Consider the following 17,513-nt stretch of genomic DNA (forward strand, 5'->3'; position numbering starts at 1 on the left):
CACTATAAACCATGAAAAAAAATCATCTTTGTAATCATCAACTAGATTCTTTGGAATGTTGAATCTTTTATTCATCTTATCCTTGAATGCATCAAAGAAATCATCCATAATACTCACATAATTTTCTCCCATTTCAACTATATATTCATTAATCTGATAAAGAACAAGTACATCCTTCCTCCATACTATTATACCTTTAGATGGGAAAAACTTTTTTACATAGAAAAATAGACAATTCAAAAGTGAATCAAATTTACAAGGATTGTTCTTGGAAGTTCTTATACTCTCCATGTTCTTGTTGAACTGATTCAACATTAACTTGGCAAGGTCAAGTGAAATGTTATTTTTGACCTTCTTGTATGCAAGATCCACTACTTCACATGACACACTATTGAGTCTTCTCGAAATGTATATTTTGTGAGCAATGACATGTATCCTAAACTTCAATTCTATGTCTATGAAACAACTAATCTTGATTCCCCTTCCATCCCACTCGGCAAGGGTTTTCTTCTCAAGCTTGACCTGACTTAGGGTTTTGGTTGATTTTGCTTTTTCCAACATAGGAAGACCAGTGATCTTATGGATTATCTTCTTGGTTATCAAGATAGGTTGTTCTAACCACAACTGACCATTGTGCACATGGCTAAGGATATATCTTATCTATTTGATTTTAAAATCCTGTGGCATATGCAGAATTTGAGTCAAACCCTTCGCTTCAAGATGTTGATGTTTTGATTTCAACACACTATTCACACATGATTCTCTCAATGATTCATCCATTTCCAAAGTTCCAATATCTTGAATAACACACTTAAAATGTGAATAAATATCATTGATCAATAATACCTTTGGTGGAATTTGTGATTGAGCTCCACTCAGATCTAGGGTTTTTGCGATGGTAGGACTTAGCTTAAAGTTTGGCACCTTTCATTCCATGCCTCAAACTAACATATCTAAGCCTTTCTTGGATTTTCTACTAGTGGATGTCATCTTTGCTCGGTAGGGTTCAAGAGAACACAAAAATATTCAAGAACTCACTTGAATCTCTTGAATGCTCTAATATTCGCTTTGCATAGATAGCTCTCAAAGATTCATGGTGAGAAATGAATAAAATTCTATCCTTGTATCAATTTTTTCCTTTCGATTGTCATAAATGCCTAGTATGATTAATGCTCAAATGATAGACTATCATCCACTTCACTTGCATTGAATACTTAGTAGAGTCATCCATGACTCAAAAACCACATAATAGATATAATAGCTCCTAACCTTGCTCGACAGGGTCTTGTAGCCCGACCTTGCTTGGTAAGGTCTATGACCTGGCTGTACTCGGTAATGACTGGCATCATTTGAATACTCGGTGATCCCTTTTCATCTTTTATGTTGATATGGATCTTTTGTTCTACTGACTGGAACTGATGTGAGACATCTTCTTTAGAATCCTAGTTCTAGTTCTCCTTTGAGAGATCAAGTGGAAATGTTGGAGTCACCCAAATCTTGAGGGACATTTTCATTATTGCTCGAACATGCATTCTCACTAGATTTTGGAATTCATTGTTGTCTCATATGCTTTTTAATGTTATCGGGTTTTGCCTTCTTTTCATCTCCTATTCTTCCAGTATTCATATAGTTCTTGGCAAGATGACCAAGTTCTATACAAATAAAACATCTTCTGGTAGTGTCTCTTGTTCTCATGTGATGTTTTACACAATTCATTCCAATGTGTCCAAATTCTCCATAGTAATGACATCTGCACCAAGTGTTATAGTCCCAACCAAATATAGCTTTTACAATCTGTTCTACTAGGTTCAATATCTTAATTTTTCATTTAGAAGATTTATGCCCATGCTTCTTAGATTTGTGACATTTGCCTTCAAATTTAGATTTGTCTTTGTATTCATTAGCTCTATGTCCATGTTGATTGCAATTGTACTATTTTCCATTGAATTTAGCTTTCCTATTGCTCCAACATTTGTTTGATGTATGACCTATCTTACCACAGTGACTACAAGTAGATCTTTGATTCTTTTGAGCTCCTTGCTCAGATGATTCACCGTCTTCTATGTATCCAATTCATACTTTCCCTTTTTGTCTATAATGACTTTGATCATTCAATTGATTCATGTCTACTTGAGATTTCATCATCCTTTCATTGGTTTTCTTTTCAGTGTTTAGATCATTCTGCAATCTTTCATTCTCTAATCTTAGATTCATGATTTCTTCATTTGCATTGGTGAGATGATTAATGAAGTCTAGTTGTTGAAGGGATAGGTGCTGAATTTCATTGTTCTTACCTTCTATCTCTTCTTTTATCTTATTTTTCTCTTCCATGACTTCACATAATCTAATTGACTAAATTTCTTGCTCTCGTCTTAGTTTTCTTACTTCTTCTTGAAGAATACCATTCTTTTTCGATAGTTCTTTGATTGCTTCATCAGCTTCATCTGAATTGCTTGAGTGGATGTCTTCAATTTTTTCTTCAATGTAGAGTTGGTCATTCATCTAGATTGCAAGATCTTTTCTTCTTTTTAGAGATTGAGAGAGTTGCTTCTTTTCTTTCTTGAGTTGTCCAATAGCCAATTCCAAATCTAGCTTCTCATTGTCAATAACCTTATCAAGTCTAAATACCTCCATAGCCTTTGATCTTTTCTCAAGTTGTCAAACTTTTCTCTGAGAACCAGAAAGCTCTGATACCAATTTTTGGAAATATATGTTATAGGTTAAGTTACTAAGAGGGGAGGGGTGAATTATTAACCTATAAAAATTTAATCCTTTATTAGCAATTAATCCTTCATGTGTATTTTGATCTAATTGCATGCATGAGAAACTGAAAACATAAAAGCATTCATAACACTTTTGACATACAATTTGGTGATCCATAAACCTTCCAAATAGAAAGTAAAATTGGGGTGGGGATGATACCCACAAGCTTTAGTAATGCAATATAAAATTGGCCTGTTAAGGCTTACAATGATCACTTTTGATGATCTTCTTTGTTAGGAGCAAATAAGGACTGCTAGGTCCACCTTGCAAAAGGATTTACAAACATACAATGAAGTATGCATTTGGTAAAGAGATTTACAAAAGATTGTTAGGTCTACCTTGTGAAAGTATTTAATTGATGCACCTGTTAGGATGAAATAGTAGCTGATCTCTGATCTACAACTTGGTTTGCTGAATGAGATTCCTTGAGTGCAACAATCACCTTGCTGTGATAGATAAATCTTTGCTGCTCCTTATACTATTGTAGCCTTGTATTTCTCTCTTTTTCTTTTCTCTTCTTGTTCCATTGCGTCATACTATCTCATTAGATGTGATACAATACATTACATATATAACAATCCAATTTACAAATCAATAAAGTCAGCTACAATACAAGTTTACACAAAATACACAAAGTTCGCCCAACTATAGGAACTTAGATTTTGAAGACTAGCTTGGTGAGGTTTTGATACTTGGCATCCACTGTCAATGCTTGACATCATCATGAACTTGGTAGATGTAGAAGCTCATTCCATACCAATCACTTCCAAGTAGTCTTGAACTAGGTCTGCACTGGTGACTTGGTGAATACTGTGAAACTCAACATATAAACTGAGTCACTTGATTCTGAGTGCATAGCTCGGTAAATGCTATCACTATGAGCTTGGTATAAACTAGGTCACTTTTTTAACACTGAGTGGCTCATTCAATGCTAGATTCACATTGTTGTAACTATGAGCTCAATATAAATTGGGTCACTTGGTTAACACTGAGTGGCTTGGTCAGCACTAGATTAACATTACTGTAACTACGAGCTTGGTAAGCACTGCACAACTTGGTTTGCACTGACAAAATTAGTAAACCTTATGAAGCTTGGTTTATAGTATTGATCACCATTATAGTAGAAACTACTCAATGCAAACTGAATGTTGTTCTTGAACTCGGTAGCAACTGTAGAATTCAGTAGAGTCTGAAATGCTTGGATAACACTGTTAATTGTACAATATGCTCGATAGATACTTACAATCAAAATAAGTGTATGTCACTAATAACAAACATAATTGTAATATCAATGATATATACATATGTATATATATGTGTATATGTATGTATGTATATGTGTATGTATGTATATAAATAGAGAGATCTTGGTACAATAGAAAAACAATAAAACTCACTCAACATGTAGCATGGCCATGAGTATTGTCACAAGATTTTAATCATAACTATATAAGGAGTGAGTTAGGACATATATAGGTTAACCTTACATTAACTATAGACTACAACACAAAGGTTTCACTAGGGTATTATAATATTGTAATTATAAAAAATTGCCTGATTCGCTCGAGTGGGTGTATGATGGCAAAGAGTTATATTTATTGAGTAAAGCTCACTAGTGGTTATAGGAATATAACTACATCAAAACAATTAGAAACTAGAACTACATATTCATTAGAGTGAGGAGTCCAAGGGTCTTGATCTGGTGGATATAGGTATGTAAGCAACTTGGTAGGGGGAGTATGCCTCCAGTGTGCAAACACCTTGGACATAGTTAGGTAGCACTAAACCATGTATGTATGTATGTATGGATGGATGTAACTATTCTCTACTTAATAGTGCCATCCACATGGGGGGTGGGGGGTAGTTGAGCTTGCACATTCTGTAATACTTCATTTACATTATTTTCTCTCTGAATCAAAGGTATATAACTTTATCACTTGTAACTATAATTTTCAAATAGTACAAACCACAATAGTTTCTTGTAATTCTATGGTTCTCTTTGTAAGTTTATAAAATTGAAGTTTACAAATTAATTTCATTTATGTACATCTTTTTCAATTTTGACATTTCTCTTTTTCTTGATTCATAGTCCACGGATAATTTTTCAAAACACACACTGACCAATTGGAGATTGAGCCAAAAAATTGTAAGAATGATTGTGCCTAAAGAGCTATAAAAACATGATTGGTGCACAATAATAATCTTTTTACGCTCTTTTTGGCCCAGTTGTTCTTACATTTTATGATTTTTTGTAAAAAAAAAATTCCAAACTAATCAGGTAGGTGATCCAAAATTAAATCATAATTGGTTGAGGCATGTTTAAATACCTTATTTCACATGTTATTGAATGTTATGTGTTTATGTGCTACTATTAATGAATGTTAAAGGATGAACTAATGTTAGATGTTAGCTTTGGATATTATGAGATTATTTTATGGATGCTCATAATTATTATTTTTACTTCATGTGATAATGAATGAATGCTATATTTTATTAATGAATGAATGTGAGATCCATCTCTTCTTAGGTACTCTTTCTAGGCTGGTGTATAATGAAAGAATGTTGTTTTAAGTAATTATCTATGAATGTTGCATATTAATATTATTTTTATGTCATGTTAATGAATATTGTTATGTGTTAATGAAGACTTGATTAGTATTGTGTATTAATGAATTTTATATCATATCAATGAATGTTATGTGATTGTATTGATTGAATGTTATAGTTCATAGATGGATGAATGAATGAATGAAGTATGTAATTAGATGATAATGGGGAATTTAGATTGATGTTAGGGGAAGGGGGGTGAGGCCAGATGAGCTTCCACCTTTACGTGGTTGACCTTGTTAAGTAGAGAATATTATTCTTGAAACCAAGTGAAGCTCAAACTAACATACCTTCATTAATTAATCAATTTCACTCATTTTAGGTCTATAATGTTGGGATACTGCTCTATGGTATAGGTATGAATCTCTAGAGGAAGATTAGGAGGAAGTATGATCCACATAGGGATCCTCTGAAGTTCAATTTGGCTGACCCTCCCTAGTGGAATACTGTTGTTGTTCCTATTAATGGTTGGGCTATCATCAGATTTGTTGCGGACAATCTATGTATGCATATGATCATTTTAAATTTTTTTTCCTTCAATTTTGGTGAGAGAGACAATTATATAATGGTACTATAATTGGACATGATTATAACTAAATTCAAATGATTTTCTATAGGATTTAATTTTTTTGGGTATAAGTTCTTGGTTAACATGTTTTTATCTACTAGGAACATGGACACAACATTTTATATTTAGAAAGATATGCAAGAATATGGTTATAATTGTGGAAGTCAAAATTTAGAACAGACACATTCTACAATAACATTGGCTCCAATCAAAGTTTAGACCTGCCAAAAAGATATTAAACTAAGATAAAGTGTACTAGAAAAGTCTTAAAATATACAAAATACTTAACTGGGACTCTCAACTGCCTATATTGTTCATGAAGCTACAACAAATTCACTAGGAAGGTGTTAAAAAAATAGTATTGGATCTTTACATCACATGGATAGACAATAGTGGTATAGCACAAGAAATATTCTTCCAAGATTTTGTGTTACTAATTATTCTTCACCTGTATTCTTTGTGGAAATGTTTACAATTATCTTATGTCCCACCTTTAATCTTTGACCTCGCAATAAGGTATTAGTGTGATAATCAAAAGATTGCTAGATGATCCCACCAGAGCTATTATAGAGAATAAGATTCTCAGATTCTTGTATCTCCATCCTTTGAGAAGATTGGGTGGATATGTTTGTAGACCACATGAGTGTGCCATTTGAGGTCCTTAACAAGTTCCCCTTTGGAGGTGAGTGTTAGGGTTGTATTTTTTTGAACCAACTGGTATTACATATTATTCATTTTCTTACAACTACTTGATATTTGAGTTACAAAGCTTGGATAAATTCTAATGATTGTAATTGACACCAATTAATATAAGAATGAAAGATTATGATTTATGATTGATACTACTTATAATATGATGCTATAAAATATTGCTATGTCTACCTTGTCTTTGGAAATATACAAGATAGTGGGCTCTTCATGATTACTTTTCTTCAATATTTGCAAATTTATTTTTGAAAGGAAAGTACTCCCTTGATCAATCCAATAAGGATAAATAGATGATAAGAAATACTAGATGATGTCTTCAAGAATGAGATTGATTCTTATAATAGATCTCATTGTTATTGGAGACTTGCACCCATAGGTTGGGATATCACCTTTCTTTTTCAAAAATGGGCATTTAGTGGTTAATCTATGTCTTTGCATAGTTATGAATAATCACTACTAATTAGTTTGTTCACTTCACTTGTCATTATTTGATTAATCTTCCATAGGTGGTCATAAAGACTATATCATGTTGATTGTTGATAATGTGTCTTTCTATTTGCTAATAGGAAACTACGTACATATGTACACACACACACACACACACACACACACACACACAACTATGGCTACATTTATGTTTCTTGATGTGAACATGGGAACACTTGAATGGTGTGAAAAATTTGTTCTTTGATGTTCAATCTTCCTAATAAATACCTCTTGTAATGGTTATAATTGATGGGTGATTATGGTGATCATTTGAGAAATACATAAGGAGATAATCTTGACATGCTTGCTAAATGATATTTCATGGTTAACATTACCATTTATTGTAGATTGGTTTGGTAATTGATGCTCTATTTGGTTATCTCCTCAGTGATAATAATTGTTGGATGGTCATTTTTCTTGTCTTATCATGTTTCTTGCTAAATTTATTATCATATCTTTGTATGATTAATGATAAGGATTTGTATTCATATATGATCAATGGATGGATGCTATGATGTGACAATAGTGGGTAGAGTTTATGTAGAAGTAAGTTATCATACTTATCAATTATTAGCTACTATGGATTCCTTTGGATGGAAATAACTTTATTGATTTTGTTGAGAATGAATCAAAAACCAAGATGTTATCTAAGAGTGTGAAATCAAAAAGAAACCCACAACAAAAATCAAAATGAAACAGAAAAACTTTGCAGTTTGTCATTATGAAAATTTGAACCTATTATTATTGAATTTTCCATCATCAAGTTATCCGTTAGAGTGCAATAAGATTTTCTTTAATACAAATTATTGTGTGACATGCTATTTGTTCTCAGTATTTTGTTTCTTATTATCTTTGAGACCTTAATCACTAATCCAAGGATATGATTGCAGGAATATATGATTTGTAGGTACGTGCATCAATCAAAGTGAAGGCATCTATTATTTTAGTTTTCACAGCATTAGGATGGGTTGCAAGGTACCCATAATTTTCTTCCACCATTCACATGCTTCTTTGATGCCCCCTTTTTCCTTACTTTCAAACATGTGATCATTTAAGCTTATGAGAGGACATATATTTCCCAAACATTCTAGTCCCCATGTTAGTTCCATATGCTGCACATTTCATGCACACTATGGATGATCCCATCTCTTATGAGCATCTTCTTTGGGTTGTAAGTTGTTCTACTATTTCAAGTTGAAATGGATCATTGTATTATGTTTACTGAGAGGATTTTTCATCTTGTTTCCTTCTAGGAGATTGATATGAAATAACATTATAATATTTGATCTAATGTGTCCTAGACTTCTATGATATTTATGGGAGGGATTGTTTTGTTCAAACACTATCGCATTTTCCTTTGCACTTTCCATTGTTAACCCCTGTTCAAAGGTGTCTGATATGTTTTGTCCAAGAAGTTGGCACTTTTAGATGACATTCTAAGTGAAGTCCTTTGCAACTCCCCTTCCTCCTGAAATTCGTCAGCCTATCTCCCTTAGCTTTAGATTTTCCCCATAATAACTTTCTAAGTAGTATGTGTTTTCCCATTCAACATAGTAGATGACATTGTTGTTTATTCTCATTGTCACTTTTCCTTGATGTTTGAGAGTGGTAGTTTCTGGTCTTGAGCTTTTACTTTAATTTTCATCAAATTGATGTTTCATTGTGGGATCCATTCTCTTTTAGATAATAAGATTTTATTGATTTTTTTTTAAAATTGCAATTAGTGATCATTTTTTAGTAATTCTCCTTTTGATTTTGTAAACTAATTTTGCCAGTTATATCTTTTAGGAAGTCTAGTTGTTTGCTCTATGTTTCAGCCATTTGAAGAAAGTGCATTTACAATTTTTGTCAAGGCAACACAAGGTGAGCCCTTGTGTCCCTTTTGAGAAAGTTATCAACTATTCTACAGATACAAATAGTGGCCAATAAGATTGTATTATCTTTTTATCTTCTTTATCGGTGTTTGGTTAGTAGAAAATTTAATTGTCAAAAATTTTCATTATTGTATAGTCTTAGATAATTCCGCATTCATGTTTTATATCTTTTTTATTTGGCTAAGTGGAATGTTATATTTCTTGTACTATTGCTTGACCAAAAAGAGTGGAACAAACACATTATCTGTGGGTTGTGCCCTACTTGAAAGTGTGAAACAACATTTAACTCTCCTACATCCATTTTTGCATGGAGATAAGCAACAATATATAGCAAAATTACCCCCAAAAAAGATCAAATCATCAAGCAACCTTTCTCTGTAAAAGAAAGATAATTTTATAATACCTCTGTGAAGACTTTTCCCTCTTAGAATTTCATTTTCTTACAATGACGGTTCATGAATCCATCAAGCATGCATTAAAATCTAGTTATGACACCTAGGTGATGAGTACTATGCAAATTTAAAGGTAGTTCAATACAATCATATGCTATTGATCATTCTCCCTTTTCAATTGTGCTTTGAGTAAGGAGTTGGGATATTCGGATCCCATATTTTCCACTTCTCCTGGCTAAATATGATGAATGAATACATGGCAGAGGCCAATAATGGTCTAATTTTATTAATTGGTCTTGTTGACATGCAGGTGAAAAAGAGTGTAGTTTGTTGCTCATATAATGAGTGCCTATCCTTAAATATCCAAGGATGCTATACACAAATTTGTGGGTTGAGGTGTTAAAAATATTGAAGACTACTTTAAGCTCCTATATTGTCACTAATCACTTGGGAAAAATAAGCCATGTTTTAGTCAAGCACAGGTGCATAGGCCTCCTATCATGTAGGATATGGCCTCCTATATTAGTCTTTCCTATACTCATTGTTAATGTATGTGGTTCTCTTAGAGAGGTTATGATTATAATTGTTGCATACTTGAATATTATCTTTCATAAGTCAAAATTACATGATTTGAGATTGCCAACTAAAATCCATTGCTTAAAAATAGTTATTTAAGCCACAAAGCTTTCCATTTTATCACCTCAAATAGTCCATGCATTGTTTTCCATTTCATCTTCAATGGTGGAACAAGTACATTGACTACATGTGCTTCTTGTTCCTTGGCACCCATCCTATCATATTCTTTACATGTAATAATGCGATATACCTAGATTAGAAATAGTAGTCATTATAGCATTAGTTTTCCTTTAAATGGTCTTGAACTGTTTAGATATCAAATCAATTTCCAAAATATCTATCCATAATGATATTGAATTTGGAAAGATGGAAGCAAGGTTGGTGTTGTTCTGATCTGAGGTGTTTTCATGATGTGGGTGGCCCAGAGATAAAACATCTTTTTAAGACTTGTTAGGCAACCATTTTTCATTATTAAGCCTAATAATCTACAAATACTTATCCCTTGACACAAGTGAATGTTGAAAATGGATTGAATGCATGCACCTTAAGTTTTAGGAAATAAGGAAAGATGACATGATGACTGCTACTGACTTTGATAGTGTGCATGATGATCATCCTGTTAAGGATTTAATGGTGCTTTTCTATGAGACTATGTATTTGAAGACAATTCTATTATATATCCAAGTTCTACCTCAAGAACATGCCCTTATGTCTGTTGTAAAGAACATGGATAGACCTACTATCAAAATAAGTTTGTCTCCAATACATCCACTTTTCTCCTATCTTGCAAGTCTCTTTTACTCATCAATAGTTTCATCTTTAGATAAATTTGATGCAACTTATGCATATAGATGCCATGCTTTAGCATACTTAAAACTTGCTTTAAATTTTGAAACTTCTTGGTTATTGCCATTTTATTTCCAAAGCATAATTGCTACATACAATTTCATTTAATCTGGTATGATTTATGTTTAAATTTTTCATGTTCTAAGCATGTTGTGTGATAAAATAGAAGTCACTATTTCCAAATATAAACTTCTATATGTCATTCCTGCTACAATATTTGTATAATTCTTGTTGAATTCTCATACACTATCAACCTTGATAAGATTTCTATAGAGTCATTTGAGTTTACATTCTCATCTTCAATTGAGCTATGATAGTAATCATGACATAATCATAGACATTATATCCTTGTAAACTACTTATAAATATGCTCAAAATGCTTTAAAATATTCTTATTTATCAAATTCAAATCTTGGCACGTACTACCATCATTATTGCGGATGATTATAGTTGTCAAATATTGGCACATACTACCACCATTATTGTAGATGATTGGGTTGATAGAATTTTTCCTTCAGAAGCATTGTCTTGCTTGGAAAACAAGTAAATTGGACTTCTTAGCTCTTAGTGACCATCCATTGCAACCTATCTTTCTAACATCTTTTGTAGTGGGGTGAGCAAAATCAAAACCCTTGTAGTTTGAATCCATAATACATACCTCATTGTAGTGTTTCCAACTTGAAACCCATCGCAAGAGGACCCCACAACATCATTATCTTAATGTGAAATGGGTGCAACCGCATGATTAGATACGTTGTTGCAATAATCTGAATAGGTGTCACACCTTGGTATCTTGTTTTCATCCTATCCAATGGGCTGATCCATGGTTGTAACCATTTCCACTTTGTGATCAACATGGCAATTCAATGGCATGGTATGAATCATTGGATCCAAAGTTGTTTCTTCATTAGAACACCTAGTTGATGATTTATTGTTACATTCATTGTGGTCACTTCTAGGCTACAAGCTAGAAAAAAGTGATTCACCCTTGTTCGGTATACCAAGAATTGTGAGAAAGGGATTATATCCTATATCTCTTGAGGAAGAGAAAAATACTTGTCATAGTTGGTCATTGTAGCTTTATTTGTTCCTAAGACACAAAGAATTTTCTAAGTTCTTTCTTTCCATCCCTATTTATTTACAGAAAATCATTCCATAATGTGCAATTCTACTACTCATAACCAAAACTAAAATTGAAATGAAATCATAATAACTTCTCTTTAGCCTACAAGCTAGCAAGATCAGGTGCTTATACCATTGAAAGATCCCTTGCCAGATTCAACCTCAAAATTAGAGACTGAAGGAACTTCATTAAATACATTGCAAACAATCTTTGTATGTTGTTTCAATGTTTTAGTCTATTAATGATTGCTTGAAATGATGTCAAATGTGTTTTAAATGCTCTCAAATTGTTACTAAGATGTCTATGTAAAGAACCATAATGCAGATGTAGTTTTTTTTGACATTTGAAAGCATATAGATGATCCAAACTATGTAAGTATGCAGATAGACATTAATATAAATAGTTGTCATGCAAACTAAATATGATAAAGAAAACTTTTGACATTTAGACTCCTTGTGACTACAATAAAGTTAGAATGCAATAAAATTACTTACATAGTGAAATGACAGGAAAAAGGTAAACTTTTGGTTTACAATGATGTATCCTATACAATTACCAAACTCCATAAATTCCTATCAAAATTATCAACATTGAATTGAACCATGCCAAACATACAATACTTTATTCAATTCCATCTATTAACATGCTGCAACTTCATTCAAATAGTTGAGTTTTGCTTCTTAAACTTTATGCCCTTCTAGAAAGGCCTTCTAGCTGGTGATGGATATGTGTGGCTAGGTATAAGCCTATAAATCTTTCATATTCACCCATAAATCAATCTTTCTACTACAAATTCAAAGTAGATATACTCAACTAGATATACATTTTGTGATGAGATATTTAGGTATATAAAATGGGTTATCAATGTTCAAGGTAGATACAATGAATTATTGCAATTGAAGGGCACAATACATTTTGGTATGAGATATTTAGGGAATGATGAATTGTGGCATAGGAAATTGTGTATTTTGACTAGGCAGGAGATGCAATTGACAAGAAGAGGACTTTAGGATATTGCTTTAGAATACGAATTGTCCAAAAATGATATTTTGCTTAGTGTAAGTCTAGTACAAATTTTATAAGTTTTGTTTTAGATAAACTAGTAAATACTAAATGCATGCTTATTTTTGGACATCGACACGAGGTAATGATTGATTTTTATTTTTTTCATGTAAGCTTGAAATAATGGTAGTGCTTGATATGAAGTTAAAAATGTTCTTAGTTAAGTTGTGTATTGGCAGGACCATGGGAATGATGATGCAGGGGAGGAGGCAGAAGATGTTGATGAGATGGTAGACATTGAAACTCTTAATCATGATGATCTAGACAGTGTTTCAAAGCTACAAAAGACACACCGCTATATTGATATCATGCTAGTATATGCAGAACAAATATATAATATATGAAAAGAAAATAAACATATAACCGTTGAAAACTAAATAACTCCCGCACTATTGTGAATTTGGCTTAACCATCTAAAACTAGAGTTGGCATAATAGTTTCCCAAGTAAGAAAATAATTTTGTGTAAGATTATTGGATTGAAGATGATTCCAAAAAATGTGATATTTATCCTTGATATGGAGCCCCCTACAGATGTCACTGGGCTTACCTCTTTCTTGGATGCATTGGGCACTTCTAGAAGTTCATTAAGAACTTTGCATAAAAATCCTATTGGTTGGATAAGTTGACTCGAAATGACAAGCCATACACATGGGAGATTGCACAAGGAGAGGCCTTCGAGGAGCTCAAACAAGGCTAGAGTGTAAGCCCATTTTGGCATATCTAAATTGGCACAAGGATTTCTATGTTAGAGGCATCCACATCAACATAGAAATCCTTGTGCCAATTTAGATACGCCAAAATGGGCATACACACTAGCCTTGCTTGAGTTCCTCAAAGGCCTCTCCTTGTGCAATCTCCCATGTGTATGGCTTGTCATTTCGAGTCAACTTATCCAACCAATAGGAATTTTATGCAAAGTTCATAATGAACTTCAAGAAGTACCCAATGTGTCCAAGAAAAAGTTAAGTCCAGTGACATCCATAGGGGGCTCCATATCAAGGATAAATCTCACTTTTTTTGGAACCTTCAAACCAATTTTCATTTTTTTAAAGCAAAGAAGGTTGGTCAAAAACTCGACCAATGCTAGTATGAATTTGTCAAAATTTTGACCAAACTTGGTTTAAATTTTGACCAACTCATCAACCAAGATGCCATCGTGGGTTTGGCATCCCGATCGATCAAGGATCACAATTGGTCAAAATTTTGACCAACATATTGACACTATTTCTCAGTGACAAGGACGACATTTTTGACCAAATTGTGCATTGATATTTCAATGCTCAGAGGATTTGGTTGAAATTTAGATGACAAAGCAACAAAACTATTGGTCAAAAATTCAACCAATTTCGGTCAAAAAATGAGTAAAAAATGTACTAGTGATTAATTTAATGGATTCTTAACAATCAAGTTATTAGTCTCATTTTAAAAAAAAGCTATAATTGTACATGCACTTAAATATCTACCCTTGTTTTAAATCTAAAAAGTTGAGCTAAACAATGAGAATTTTGCTAAGACCATTATAAAGTTATATCGACAGTATCTAACTATCATAAAGATATGTTCTTAACAACAATGTACTTGTGGTTAGAGAAATAAGTGTAGTGCCAAATAAACACTTGTCATTTTATACCATTACAATGAAATTATTATTTTATTTAAGATATGAGTTAAGGAAATATAATGCTATACATATTTAGAGTACTTGCTTTCTCTAACACACATAACCAACTTTATCTTAAATAAATAGTAATAAACTAATGTGCTCTGCTTATTTTGTATTATGTGACCCTGTGATTAGGAGTAAGAATGATCAAATGAGAAGAAAAATACAACTTTCTTATGAGATTAACAAGGAGAAAGAATTTCAAGGGACAACTAATCTTATAAAAAGGACAAAAAGAAAAGAGGATTAAGTGACCTTGGTTAGGACCTAAATGAAGAAACATCCACACACTTGCAATCAAGAAATTTTTATCCTTCTCAATCAATGTAGACCACCAACATAATCATCATATAATCCAAGAAAACCAACAAGTTGCATGAATACCATTAGAAACCTTTGCAACATCTCTGATGTAAAAATCAAACTCATCTTCACACTGGATATAAGAACATTAAAATTGTTGAACTTAGACAAATTAGAAGCTATCTTTTAGTACTTAATATCATGAAAGAAAAAGTTAATATACGAGAATAGTCATAGCCTTGTAAACTCAAAATCATCAAAACTAGCTCATACTAGACCAATACATATCCTCTATACTTAGAAACATTGTAGCACTAATAACCAAAAAACTATACAAACCTCTATAACTTGATAGACATCAACTACAAACATCTCATAAACTCTAGCAAGAATAACATTTGCAAATCTTCAATGCAATACTTTAACCAATAATAATTCTAGGACAATGATCCATCCTTAATAAAAAAAAGAATCCATAGACATAAAATTATCAATGTCACCATAGAAATAATATCTCTAATGATAAAATAATCCCCTCTTGGCATTGATTGCAACATAAGAAGTGAAAACTTGATCAATGGGAAAAGTCAAAGAAATTTTCATCCGATCACTCTAAAAACCTGCTCAATAATATCTCTCCATAACATTGTATTTTTTACAAAATATCTACTCCCTTGAAATCTATAGAAAAGAGGCCAAGGATATCAAAAGAAAAATAAACAAATCTAATATTTCCTCAAAAAGATGAATCACCATATGCATTTCTAAACCATACAAGACCTTACCCCTCAAGGAGAAGTCTCCAACTCACCAATCTAAATTTTTATTATCTATTAATGCACTAGATTAATGTCATCCCAAGCATATTATATCTAACTAGGAGGAGTTATGAACCTAATTTCACCTGAGAGATACTCAAATGTATCCTTTGGTAAAGGCTTTATAAAAATATTTTCAATCTTCTCTCTAGCGGACATAATCTAATCTAACTTCCTTATCCTTCACTTTATCTCTCAAGAAATTATGCTACAAATATGCTTTTTCCTTGAATGTTGTACTAGGTTCTTTGAAATATCAATAAAACTTGAATTGTCATAATATATCACTATAGGTTTATCAATGCACACCTTCAAATCTCTCAACATCTACTTCATCCAAATAACTTGTGTACACATACTTCTGATAGCAATATACTCTAATTTAGTAAAATATTTTGAGACACAATCTTTCTTCTTACTAGTCCAAGAGATTAAACTTTTATCCAAGAAAAATTCACCACCACTAGAACATATTCTTTCATCCACATTTCTTGTTCAATATACATTAGTATAAAGTCCTCTTTGGCAAACCATAAACCATAATCAACTATTCCTTTCAAATATCCAAAGACTCCATTTATAGAAGCAACATGAGATTCCTTCATTTGAATTTGATATTTAGAAATGATACCCACAACATTTACAATATAGGGTTTAGATTGTACCAAGTGAAGAAATCCTCCAATCATGGATCTATATCTATTTTTTTATTTGTACATCCGGATTCAACATCTTTAGTTAATTGGCAACCAGTAACCGTAGGAGTACCAAGAAGTTTGGATTCTTCCATTCAAAACATCTTCAATTATTCTCTAACATATTTTGACCATGTAAAGAAATATTTTGTCCAATTGTATAATTTGCAACATAAGAAATAATTTCATTTTTCCGATCGTAGATATTTCAAACTCATTTTGCATATTATTACTATTTAGTGAATAAATGGAAGTGCACAATAGGATGGGGCCTCCACTTGACACTAACATTCAATACAAGAGAAAGAAGGGCTTCCAAACATTACTCTTAATATAATTCAAGTTAGATTAGCAAAACCGAAAGGGATAAAGGGATGTTAATGCTAAACTTAAATTATATCAAGGAAGTATGCAAGCAAGTCCTCTTTCATGCAATGTAAATTTTGATTAAAGATATAAAAATGTAAAAGTGCAATTAAGCCAATTCATTAAATGAGGAGTGTAAGATAGATCTACATTGTAAAGGTAAAAAATTAACCTACTTAAGATATAAAATATGTCTACACTAAAAAGAGGAATGAATGATAAAATATTCACTTTAAAATGTGTAAGGAATATGCTTTTTCACTCTAAAAATTATGGATTTATAATTGTGAGGGAACTTTTGACTACAAATTTACAATCAAAATTGAAAACCCATAAAATGTTGTTTTTCTCAAGGCCTCAAGAACAAATCAACCAAGTCACCATGTTCTAGACGCTTTACGCAAAAGTCACCATTCTCTCAAGAGACTTTAACAACTTCAACCCGAATTCTTCAGAAATGATTTGACCAATATTTTTCAGATTTGTAGTCACAATTTTGCTATCCCAGTCCTACATACAAATGTATGAATTCACCTTGCTAGTAGAAACCCTTGTAAATAAGGATTTGCAATGCTTGTATTTTGAAGATGTTGAACTTGAAATGAAGGATGAAGGAAATCTCCACAAATTTAATGGATCTACCAAAACCACATTATGGAGAA

The sequence above is a fragment of the Cupressus sempervirens genome, chromosome 3 (genome assembly GCF_028749045.1).
Source record: "Cupressus sempervirens isolate cs-2001-9-10 chromosome 3, ASM2874904v1, whole genome shotgun sequence".
Lineage (NCBI taxonomy): Eukaryota > Viridiplantae > Streptophyta > Pinopsida > Cupressales > Cupressaceae > Cupressus > Cupressus sempervirens.